We start from the raw sequence: 13,094 nt of genomic DNA, 5'->3' as shown, positions 1-13,094 counted from the left end.
TGGCAGTGTGGGTTTTTTTCTTTAGTTCTGTGTCTAGTGAGGTTATTCAGAAAGAACACAAACAAGCAAGTCATTTCTTTCCTACTTTATTTGGAATTCATGCTCACTTTCACAGTATCACTTAAGTTTTTTCTGTAATATATATGTGCACTGCATTACTATCCTTCTCCCTTTACAGTTTATCACATAATAATTAACTGTTACCAATTGCTGACATAAACTACATACCAGGCATCATTCTAATCGTTTCAGTATTTTGCTCATTGAATCCTTTGCGAGACACTAGTAAGTACTAGTAGGGTATGAGAATTTCCAAAGGCCATATAGCTACAAGTAACTGAGCTAAATTCAAAACCAGACATTCTGGCACCACTGTTGGCTTTTAACTTTGCTAAACTTCCACCCAGGCTCTGACTTGACATAAGAAGGATGCGATGTCTGTCTTTCTCTCTAGACCCAAGGGTAAGGCTCATGTTACATTTGCTCTATATCAAATGCCTTACTCTTGATGCTTAATAAATATCTGTGAATTGAATGTCAGTATAATATCAATAATACCATGTTCTGGATCTAAGAGAATTAGGTTTGAATCTATATTTATCTAACTCTAAAGCTTGCACTGAACTTCAGTGGAAGACTGGATGCTCTCTCTGTCATCCTCTTGAAAGGAAGCTTCAGAGAACCCTGAACATCGAAAACCTGTAAAAGACTCATGAAGCAAATTTGCTACCCATAGTAAAGTAAGAATTATATTGCTCCAGAGAAAAGTAAGAAAGAGCGAGGGTGGTGGTGGGTGGTGGTAGTGGTGGTGGTAGTAGTAGTAGTAGTAGAAGTAGTGGTGGTGGTGGTGATGGTAAAAAGTAGCTCTATCTCCACAGCTGCTTTAGTGCTCGGTGTTGTAGAATTTTAATTCATCAATTCATCATAAGGTACAAAAATATCATCTCAGTTGTCACTGCAGGGATTTACATGTGACTTTTATACCCCTAAAGAGAAGAGAGTATAAGTTTGACCCTCAGCACCTCTTAATCCTTGGTGTTTTAAAATGAGGAAAGGGAAAAATCTTAGAAGATCTTTCTTTGGGGTGAAACTAACTAATACACATTTACTGTAAATCCAATAGAGAAGTCTCCCATTCTAACATAAGTCATCTTGAAACACACCAGGAGCAGTGCTAGGCAAGGACATAGCTGAGCACTGTGGTCTCGCACTGCCCTCTGCAGTCCACTGGCGTATTCACCATCTCAACAATTGCAACTTGGGGCACTTAAAATTGCACACAGAACTAACTAGTCCTTCAGAAAGAATCACTACCTACTTTTGGTATGCAAAAGATAAACAAATTTCTTATTTAATTTGCTGCCTGAAGATGCTTTGTCTATCGATCTGGTGAGTTTGGAGGGGAGTTAGAGGGAGGGGTTGACAGGATAGAAATTAGAGCTTTGCTCAGAATCCTCCTTTTCCATCACAGGAATGAACTTGAAAGATAGTATTTTACGCAGCTTCGAATGATTTTATCAATGCAATCTCTCCCTAGCCCATTCCCATTCTAGCAATTCAGCTTGCAGTGCCTGAAAAAGAGAAGGCAGATGCTGTCTAGGTCAAAAATGTATTGAGTGAAGAGAGAAATAATTCAAGGAAAAGAAAGAGTTCCACAGATTCAAGCTATTATTCAAGAGGAACAATCCTTAACAGATGTATATGCTGAAAGAAGACAAAGAACCTGTCCTAAAACCTAAAATAAATACATTTAAGAAGATGGCTGGATTATGTGTGTGTTAGGGGGAGGTGTGGGGGAGGGCACAGAGCAGGTTTCCCTTTTTATCTGAAAGTATTTCCTATGAGATGCTTTTCCCTGAGTTGCAATGGTGTGAAGGAAAGAAGCAATAGTCTTTCTTTTTTGTGGGGGAAAACGTTTTATGTTCTGGACTAGAAAATAATCTATTAAATTTAAAATAACACTAATACATAATACGGCATGCTAGCTACACACCTGTATGATGCAGTTTCTTGCTGTTCAGATGCACACTGCCTCTAAGCAGCTGCTGCAAATCAAATGCTAAACACTTTTTTATTTTTTTATCATAAATGTGAAAATCCTCTTCAGATATTTTTTCAGTTAACTAAAACAGATACACATGTATGATTGTAGTTAAAGCAGGGGAAAACTACTTTCACTTCTTGAATATCTATACAAATGAGCAAGTATTCATATAGAAATATCTATAAAGGGTATGCATACATGTATTCTCCTGAAAAACTTTAAGTTGATTGGGAGTTATCATTCTGTTTCAACATCCTAGGTACCGAGAAAGACAGTATGAATTCCCCTTGGTACACGAATTACTATCCTGCTATGTAGTTTTAAAATTCTAGTAACACACAGAGAGGTGTGCATGCATTCCATAAGGACTTCTCTATGAGAGAGATTTCCTAGTAAACAGTTTGAGACCATGGCAAATAATCCATTCCACACCAAAGCTCCAAGGCCTTTCCTTAACTAGGCCTTAGTTTTCATTTGTTTTTTTATGAATATAAAACTGGGAGAGAAATTAATTCAAGACCAAGTAAGGCAAGCAAATTCTTATCCAAAGAAAGTATAGAAAGAACAAAGCCTATATTTGAAAATAATCAAAATGAAAAAAAAAAAGAAGCAATATAGATAGATGTCTGTGCCTTGTCAAAATCTGGTATTTCATTGCCTTTTGTATCAAGACCATACTTTGCAAGGTAATTCATGATTTTTTAGTATCTATCTAAATCCAACTTTTTATATCTTCAACCTCAAGCCCAGGTCTCTCCATTAGAGGTGCTTCTCTCCTTTCTTCTCACCTCTCTAACATCCTTCTGCCCATTCCTCCAGCCCCAGACACAGTCATATTTCTTTTTTTTAATGATCTGGATAGCCATTCCATCCAGATGGGTTCTTCTATCTGTCCCTTCTATGAGGGTATGACTGGTCAGGAAGTTCTTCATAGGTTCTTTCTTCATCTCCCTTAGCAGAGAGTACCCAGACTGAAGTTGCATATTGCAGACTATGCTCTCTCATGGATTGATTCTCTAGCTCTAACCAGCTGGGAAACCTGCCCCATGACCACATCAAATCAGAGGTTCAGTGGAACTGCATTAGAACTATTCTAAGCAGCCATCACATCGTTGTGTCCACACAGTTCCAGGTGTTTTCTGGACAACTCAGCACATTAGTTTAATGAATGAACAAAGCATTAGCACAGACCAAAAAAATGAAGAAAGACTGCTCGAGGCAATATATGCCAAGAACCATGTTAATCTGATGATAAACTCCATTGAGATAATAAACAGAGAAATAATAAAAGACTGATTTCAAACGATTTCATAGCCTTGTTCACTGCTCCTTATTGTACAACCAGTTATAAAAGATTAGTCATTGTCATTTAAGCATAAGTGTGTGCATATACACCCACATACATACACATGGATAACATATACACACAAACACATATGCACACACACAGAGTCCCTCCACAGGCAGAAACAAACCTGGAGTTCCTGAAATGTCAATACCTCACCGGGTTACAGATCTACAGAGGTCTAAATGGCAAGGCATTCCAGACTTCGAGAAAGAATATTTTTCAATATGTTTTTCAATAAATCGTTTAGCAGGTCACCAGCAATGGGTAGAGAGATAGCACAATTTATAACATATTCCAATTAGTAAGACAGCATTCTTTATTTTTCATATGCAAGGTCTCATCAAGAAGGACCAGCTCTTCTTTTACTATCCCTCCATACTCTGGTATTTTATTTTTATTTTTTAGATTGCATGAATCTTTCGCTTTTACACTTATCATTCTCCCAATTTCCCCTTTTGCTTCATTACATTTAAATGAGCGAGCAAGCAAACAAAACAAAGGATAACTAGATCAATCCTAGCCCAAAATGTCCAGCCAGGATTACCAAACATCATTTGGAGAGTGTTCACTTTATCTCCTATGTATCACATATTCAGCATTCATCCTTTAGGGAGGAAACTAATTGCAAGACAGCAGATCTGAGAAGATCTGAGTCCTTTAGGTTTTCCTGGGTTTCAGTTTCCAAGAAGATAAAAATTAACAACTACCATCAGTTTTTCCTTCTAAAAATTATACCCAGCCCCCAGAATTAACCATATTTCTTCAGCTAAATTTGCAGAAGAACTCATATTCAGTCTGTCCTTTGGATCAATCTGTTTGTATGGTCACCCAAGTCTTGAAATTTGTTAAGTCATTCAAAGGTTCAGGGTTTTTCTTTCTTTTGTTTTGGGATCACAGGATCAGCAGTGCTCAGGGACCACTCCCCAGATCTGTGATTAGGAGTTTGGCATTTTAAACAGCTGTAGTAAGGTACTTTTGACATTGTTAATGCATGGAAGGGGAAATGGGTTCCTTTAAAATAGCTCATTTCTTGAAAATCACAAATGGAATTATACAATATCTCAATTCAACAGTCCCATATGTCAGCAAGAGAGAATAGCTGAAAGTTCTGTCACTGTCCAAATTCATTATTTTATTATTAAGCTATATGGATTTGTACATCATCAAGAGATGTTTATTTCCTGTTCTGTTTGTTGTAGATTGTAAGTATTAGCAACCCAGTTGAAATACATAAAACATATAAGTTGATAAAAAAAAAGGAACAAAAGAGAAGAAGAGAAACAAGGGAAGGGTAGTTATTACAAGAATTTTTATTTAGGATGTCTCCTCATACTCAAAGCCAAGAATAAGCACTGAGGCTGAGAAATGGTTGCAACTAGGAACTGTGAGTTAATTAGAAACCCAGAAAAAAACTTGTTTTTTTTTTTTCAACTCTATTTTCCTCTGTGGCTCTGTTGATTTCTTTCCCACTCTCAAACCCACTCCCTCTCTCACCAGTTCTCATTTATGACTTTACCCCCTTGGTAACACATAAAACTCTAAGTCTGTTTCAAGTGAAAACTTAGGTCCCATCAGACATGTGGGCTAAGAAAGTGAGAGGAAGCGTAAAGGAGGAGCAAGATGATAACTCTTAGCTTGAGGAGACTCAGCACTTCGAGACTTCTCAAAAGCTATCCTCCTTTTCCTTAGCTAAGAGTAAGAAAATTATATAAATTACAAATCAGTACAAAGCTGGAGAATATCTTGCATACACCTTGACTAGAACAATAGAAATTGATCTATTTGCATATTGACACATTCTTCTCTGTAATGATGAAAATAAGTTGTATTTAACATAAGTCATCCAACTTTCTATAGAGCAGCTTCCAAGAGCCAGCCTTATAAGGAGGTAGTGCAGGGAAGGAGGGAGCAGACAGAGGCAACCCAGGAAGCTGGAAGGATTGTCTGAGTGAATGAGAGACTGGGGGTGGTGAGGGGATGCACAAATGAAGAAACAAGGGCTGGGAAGTAGAAATAGTAGTTACAGCCTGAAAATAAACTGCTTTATTTGAGACTCCTGGGAAACAGTATTACAGTGTATATTAAAAAATCTTAATCATTCATACCTAAGTAATATTACACACAAAAAGCAAAGAATTTATGAATAATGATATTTATTGTACAATCACTTATTATAGTTAAAAATTATAAGCAGGAGCCAGAGCAGTGGAGCACACCGTAGGGTGTTTGCCTTGCACGTGCTAACCTAGGACAGATTGGGGTTCAATCCCCAGGCATTCCATATGGTTCTCCAGGCCAGGAACGATTTCTGAGCGCATAGCCAGGAGTAACCCCTGAGCGTCATAGGGTGTGGTTCAAAAAGCAAAAAAAAAAAAAAAAAGAAATCATAAGCATTTTAAGATTCCAAGAATAATGCAAAGAGACATATATAAAATCACAATATTTCTATGTGGTGGCGTGTATGTCCACTGAAAAGGATCATTATAAAGATTAGGTGGTGTTTTGGAAAAAATGTACATGAATGCATGCTGGGAACAAGACTGGAGGGAGGACAACACTAAAGGTGTGAATGGCCCTGATTCAATGTCACTATGTACCTTAAATATTACTGTGAAAGATTTGTAATTCACTTTGGTCACATAAAAATTATTTAAAAAATAATGCTACCCCCAAAATGCAAATTACAAAGTTATAGAAATGCTATTTTTAAGCTCATATTAAAAATGTTTATGGGACAAAAAAAAAAGAACTTTTATACTTGAAAAAACTTGTATAGGACGTCTATTTTAGGGACTCTGTATGATACTATTACAGCTTTTAAATTTAAAACATTTTTTTAAATTTACGTGCCGCAAGTCCCATTAGTTCCTACTAGCCTTCAGTCTCCTGTCTTCGTCTAGAATGTATGCCTTTCACTGAGAAATGTAACTTCCAGGAACAACCTGAAATTCATGCTTTTCAGAGAAGACTGCTGCTGCCCACACCTCACGCTCAGCCCATCCTCCTCTCCTGTGAACTGTCTGCCTCTCCATCTCTTTTGCCTGAAGATTCTTAGTGACTTGGGCCAGAGACTCCGGTGGATTCCTGGCAACTTCAACCCTTACCCCAAAAGAAACCAGGCACCCACAGCAGCAGATGGTTTAGTCTTACAGTTTTTATTTATTTTCTCTGCACACCAGGAGAAGTTAACTGATCTGGGAGCGGGGTGTGGGGTGACCAATACTTCTCTGCTTTAGAAAATGTCTGTTTGGCAGGGTGGTATTCACATGGGGCAAAATGTCACATCTTTTGTTGCCCATCTAGGAGAAGTTCTCTCCGGAGAGTTTTATCAGTGCGATTAACACAAAGGCCTCCTACTGTCTTAAAAACACAGAGCTCATATATATGGTCAGATGAACTGGCCATTGTTTCTGCCTGGCACAAAAACTTCTGCTCCCACTCCCCAACCCATTTATAGGATTTCATTAAGGTTCACGGGTGCCTCTGACTTATTTATTTAGGAAACACTGTTATTGTCTTAATGTAAACAAAACTCAAGATCAGTTGACAGTTGGAATGGTCCAGCAGAAAGGTTTTCAAAGGCACCTCCTTGGAAAGGGGGTCCCTGCATTCAGCCCCTGGTTCCTGTATCATACTGCCAGCACTGTTCACAAAATAAACAAATGTTTGTTTTACAACATGGCAAAAGGGGGCTCCCATTCAACGCTGGCCAGATATGAAAACAAACTTTCACATATAAGGGCTTTTGATACACATGACTTACTTGGATGACAAGGGGCTCGGCTGGGGAGTGCTTAAAGCTTATTAATATCACACAAAAGACTTTTGTTTATCATTTCTCCGGACTGCCTGGGAATCACAAGGCTCAAGCCGCCACCCGGCTGGTGTCCTAGCATTTCAGCTAGGAGATTGCGAAAGCCAGGCTGGTTTGAAGCCAAAAAACAAATTCTCTAGAGACCCAGGTGAAAGAGCTCTGCTGCTGCCTGACTCTGAGAACCAGACTTGGAATTTATAGAGTGAAGGGACAAGAGCTCCCCCTACAGATTTCAAAAAAGAAAGGAATAAAAAAAGATGCCTTGAACCTTCCTCTTGGCAAAAGGGATAATAATGTCTTTCCAGAAAACATGGAAACTGGGATTTGCCTAATGGAAGCGACATTTCCTCTCCTGTACAAATATTTTGGGTCTCAAGCAGCTCTGAGGACCTTGCTCATTAATTTTCCTCCCGTGAACTTTCTCCTTTAAGTTGACCAGATCTTCTCCTGTTATGTTTAATGAAACATAGGTATTTTGAGCAGAAATGTGAGAATGAATAGCTGAAGATCACAGATCAGTTCTGGGCCCTTAGAAATTATGTAGCACGTAAGGCATTTGTCTTACATGCAACTGACCTGTGTTTGATCCCCAGCACCACATATGGCCTCATAACATCACTAGAAGTGACCCCTAAGCACAAAGCTGCAATAATCCCTGAAGACCACCGGGTGTGGTCTAAAACAAACAAACTAACAAGTCAGATCTTTAGGCACTAGTTTATTTAGCTGAAGGGAAGAAGAAGGGAGGAAACCTGGAACTGAGTACATCAGATACAAGCCTCCATTTTCCGGCTGCAATGTCCCATATAATAGTCACATATGGCTACCGATTACGTGCTAGCCAAAATTGTAAAAGCATATAAAACTTTTTATACTGATAGTATGCAGAAATGATAATGCTTAAAATAAGATACGTTAAAGTTAATGCCATTTTTTTCTTTTAATGATTTTTAATGTAGCTACTTGAAATTTTACATTAGATTCTCAATGTATCTCTGTTGGAGAGGGGTATATTATAGACTAACGTTTGTTTAACATTTATTAAAAATAATAATGATACATTTTTAGCAATAGTATAGTGATTTATGCTGAGTGAGTTGATTTTTTTTCTTTTTTTTTTTTTTTTTTTTGGTTTTTGGTTTTTGGGCCACACCCGGCGTTGCTCAGGGGTTACTCCTGGCTGTCTGCTCAGAAATAGCTCCTGGCAGGCACGGGGTACCATATGGGACACCGGGATTCGAACCAACCACCTTTGGTCCTGGATCAGCTGCTTGCAAGGCAAACGCTGCTGTGCTATCTCTCCGGGCCCTGATTTTTTTTCTTAAGTATATTTATTCAATCCAAAGATCAAAATCTCCTGGGGAAAATATATAGAAAGTCCTGCATTTTTTACTTTAAATTCTCAGTAAAATAGAGGTAAATTTTCAGTGTGGAGTGAAGTTCTGACTGAGTTTCTAAAGTGAAAAACATTTTGTCTGTATAAAATCCTTCCTTTGTTAAATTACAAGTTATTATTAGGGAAAGTAATTCCTGTTATCATGAGTCTCACCTTGTTTTAAAGTAATTAAACAGTATTATTAATTTACTCCTTTCATAACTGGCAACGTGGCCTACCTAACCAATTTCCTTTTCAGGCTGTACCTGGGATGTGTGACATATCTAAGATTCTGTGATAAATGTGACCTTGAACATGGTCAAAAGGGCACACACATCAGACTGTTTATGCAAACTTTACTTTCAGTAGGCACTGTTGTCATTTTAACTTCTACATTGGATTTAAATGACTTCAGCATTTGCCATTGATAAATAACACTCAAATCTGGTTCACTATTACCAAATTTTCCCATACGTAGCAGAGTAAACTTAGCATTCCCCAGTCTTCTATCATAGATTTGTCCTCATTGTTAGTACCAAGAATTTACCAAAAATCGTCAAAAGATTATCTATCTCCCAATACCCATCAGATAAGGGACTAATATCTAAGATATACAAAGTACTGACAAAACTTAACAAGAAAAAATATCTAACCTTATCAAAAATTGGGGAGAAGATATGAGCAAACATTTCCTCAAAGAAGAAATATAGAAGGCCAAGAGGCTCAAGGAAAAATGCTCCACATCACTAATCATCAGGGAGATGTAAATCAAAATAAAAATGAGGTACTGGGGCCAGCGAGGTGGCGCTAGAGGTAAGGTGTGCGGACCACGGTTCGATCCCCCAACATCCCATATGGTCCCCGCAAGCCAGTGGCAATTTCTGAGCGCTTAGCCAGGAGTAATCCCTGAGCATCAAACGGGTGTGGCCGAAAAACCAAAAAAAAAAAAAAAATGAGGTACTAACTCATGCCACAGAGACTGGCACATATCACAAAAAAAAAAAAAAAGAGTGATTAGTGCTGGCAGGAATGTGGGGAAAAAGGAACTCTCTTACACTGCTGATGGAAATGCTGTCTAGTCTTGCCTTTATGGAAAACAATATGGATATTCCTCAAAAAATGGAAATTGAGCTTCCTTATGATCAAGCAATACCACTTCTAGGGATATCCCCCAGGAACACAAAAACACAATACAAAAATGTCCTTTGCACTCTGATGTTCATTACAACACTATTTACAATAGCCAGAATCTGGAAACAACCCTGGTGCCTGACAGCAAATCAGTGACTTAAGGAACTGTGGTACATGTATACAATGGAATACTATGTAGTCATTAGGAAAAATGAAGTCATAAATTTTCCTATACATGGTTGGACATGGAAACTATTATGCTGTTTGAAATGAATCAGAGGGAGAGAGATAAGCACAGAATAGTCTCACTCATCTGTGAGATTTAAGAAAAATGAAAGACAGTATAGTAATAATACCCAGAGAAAAGACCAGTTCATGAAATGAAATTTATCACAAAGAGTGAGCACAGTTAGAGAAATAACTGTATCAACAACTACCATGAAGATAATAGTGAGAGAGAGAATAGAATACCTGTCCCAAAGTCAGGCAGGGGGCGGGGGAGGGGGAAAGAAATGGGGGGAAATGATGGCATGAAAGTTGGACTGGTGGAGGGTGATGTTCATTCAATGACTCAAACCCAACTACAAACATTTTTGTAATCATGGTGCTTAAATAAAGAAATTATTATTTCCCACATTCCAGCATTGATTATTCTTGTTCTTTGTAATGTGTGCCAGTCTCAATGGTGTGAGATGGTACCTCATCGTTGTTTTGATTTACATCTCCCTGATGATTAGTGATGTGGAGCATTTTCTTTTATGTGTCTTTTGGTCGTTTCTATTTCTTCTTTGAAGAAGTCTGTTCATTTTTTTCTCCCCACTTTTTGATAGGGTTATATTATTTTTCTTGTTAAGTTCTGTCAGTATCTTGTATATCTTAGATATTAGCCCCTTATCTGTTGGGTACTGGGTGAATAGTGTCTCCCATTCTCTGAGTGACCTTTGTATTCTCATCACTATTTCCTTTGAGGTAGTGAGTGAGAGAAATAAAATACCTGCTCGAATACAGGCAGGGAGTGGGGAAGGAGGGTGACGGGGATATTGGTGGGAAGGTTGTACTGGTGAAAGGGTGTACTTTTTATGACTGAAACCAAACTAAAAATATGTTTTTACCCATAGTGCTTAAATAAAGATATTATTAAAAATTATTTTTAAAAAATTTATCTCTATGAGACAGCAATTAGGACTACAGACATTTTATCTGAATATTTTATCTAAATGTTTAGTTTTACCTACTAAAAAAAAATAAAGGAAGTATTCTAAGATCCACAATAAATGATGAAGAGATCAACATCCTTCACACAGAGATATGGACCTTGCAGAGCAGCCTGTTACTCAGCCAGAGGTGAATGAGTTTGTCCAAGCAAATTGCTGCTACCTTCTTTGAGATTACAAATGAAATTGCTAGGGAATAGAAATTCCAGCAAGCATAAATTTCAGTTACAAGTCAAAACAAATATGGGTTCCTGATGACCAGAAAAAAACACATAGAGAAAAATTTGGGGTAGTACTCAAAGTCCTCATCATTCTCTCTACAGACAGAAGTGGTGGTTCTGGGGAGGAGAGGCTACAACCTACCATATGATCTATGGATCTGGGCTATGGTATTTAGAAGGACACAATATTACCAAAGATATTTATTGCTATGATTTTCCATCTGACCTTATTATTCTGGCATAGCTGCCAGCACCTTATAAACCTAGCATTGTATTCACAAGCAATTCCTCCACTCATTAACAGACACTGAGTCCAACTTTTCTCTTGCAGGGGCTTGTGAAACAGCATTGGACGAACAGTGTTTCCAGGAGCTAGTAGGAAAGAAACCAGGGCACTACTCACTGGAGAGAAAATATCTATATCAGTGAGGATACAGATTACCAATAGCAAAGTCTAGAAATATCAATGATTAAATAACTTGATTTCTTCTGCATGTGAAAGGAGTCCAGAATGTGGCAGTTAAGGAGAATTTCTTTTGTTACAATCAACAACTATTTTTCTTCCAATTCTTGGGCCACTCCCAGTAATACCCAGTAAGATGCAGTACATCGGGCAAGGGGTGTGTGTCAAGCCCTGGCCTATTATAAATAAAATATATTTTCCAACCTTTTGAACTATCTCCCAAACCTCAGCATCCAACTACTTAATTCAAAATAAAAAATCTTTAGATACCAACCACTTCTTTTTTTTTTTTTAATATGGAACGCTTCATGAATTTGCGTGTCATCCTTGCGCAGGGGCCATGCTAGTCTTCTCTGTATCATTCCAATTTTAAGATACCAACTACTTCTTAATAAAAAATACTAGGTTTTCAAGTGCAAATACCCTTCCCATATATCTTCCTTTTTTAGGGAAGCCTGGTAGCTATAACCTCGCCCACAAGTGCAATCACCATGTTCATTCTAGGCTAGTTCCATAGACTCACTTTTCTCAAAAAAGAAGTAAGCCAACCCATGAAAAATTATAGGTACACTGGCCACACAGTAGAAAACTAGCAATCTTGGGAAGATAGGGCAAATAAATCCCTACCTAAGCCTCGCCTGCTTCACCCAACACTCATAATCACTGCTTTGCCGATGGTCCTGCCTCACCAATCCTCTAAGATTCTTTTGGAGACAACAATCTGTCCAAACCGAGTATGCTAATATTTGGACTCATATCACCAGAGCATTTTAATGCAACCTCCCTCCATATCTTCCTTCTTCCATGAAGCCTGGCAGCTGAGAGCATGCCCCACAGTCACAGTATTAGTAATAGTACTTTGAATTCCTGAACAACTTCATTTTTTCTGTTTATATTTCTTGTTTAATCTTTTAATAATATCTTTATTTAAACACTGTGATTACAAACATGACTGTAGTTGGGTTTTAGTCATAAAAAGAACACCCCCTTCACCAGTGCAACATTCCCATCACCAATGCTCCCATCTCCCTCCTCCCATACCACCCTGCCTGTATTTAAAACAGGCATTCTACTTCTTTCACTCACTGTCATGGTAGTTGTTAGGGTATTATTTCTCTAATTGCACTCATCCCTCTTTGGGGTGAGCTTCATCTCGTGAGCCAGTCCTTCCGGCCCTCATCTGGCATTATTACAATAATGTCTTTTATTTTTCTTAAAATTCATAGATAAGTGATACTATTCTTTTGTCTGTCTCTCCCTCTGACTTATTTTACTCAGCATAATAATTTTCCTGTCCATCCATGTGTAGGAAAAATTTCATGACTTCATCTCTCCTGATGGCTGCATAATATTTCATATTTCATACTAGTTTATTTTTCCCATAGATAAAGTTGTTCATGATTGAGTTACAGTCAAAAAATGTGCAACAACCCTCCCCCAGTATGTATTTACTGCCACCAATATCAACAGTTTTCCTCTCATCC

General features: G+C 38.0%; 1 non-coding gene across 1 annotated transcript; it reads right to left on the bottom strand.

Annotated features, from left to right (window-relative positions):
- Nucleotides 1–11,900: 11,900 nt before the first annotated feature.
- LOC126025213 (U6 spliceosomal RNA) lies at nucleotides 11,901–12,005 on the bottom strand. Its single transcript, XR_007501254.1, has one exon. It is a non-coding gene; the product is annotated as a U6 spliceosomal RNA (small nuclear RNA).
- Between the last annotated feature and the right edge of the window lie 1,089 nt (nucleotides 12,006–13,094).

This window comes from Suncus etruscus, chromosome 12 (genome assembly GCF_024139225.1).
Source record: "Suncus etruscus isolate mSunEtr1 chromosome 12, mSunEtr1.pri.cur, whole genome shotgun sequence".
Lineage (NCBI taxonomy): Eukaryota > Metazoa > Chordata > Mammalia > Eulipotyphla > Soricidae > Suncus > Suncus etruscus.
The sequence above is the reverse complement of the archived record's forward strand: the minus strand, read 5'-3'. Positions and strand labels throughout refer to the sequence as shown.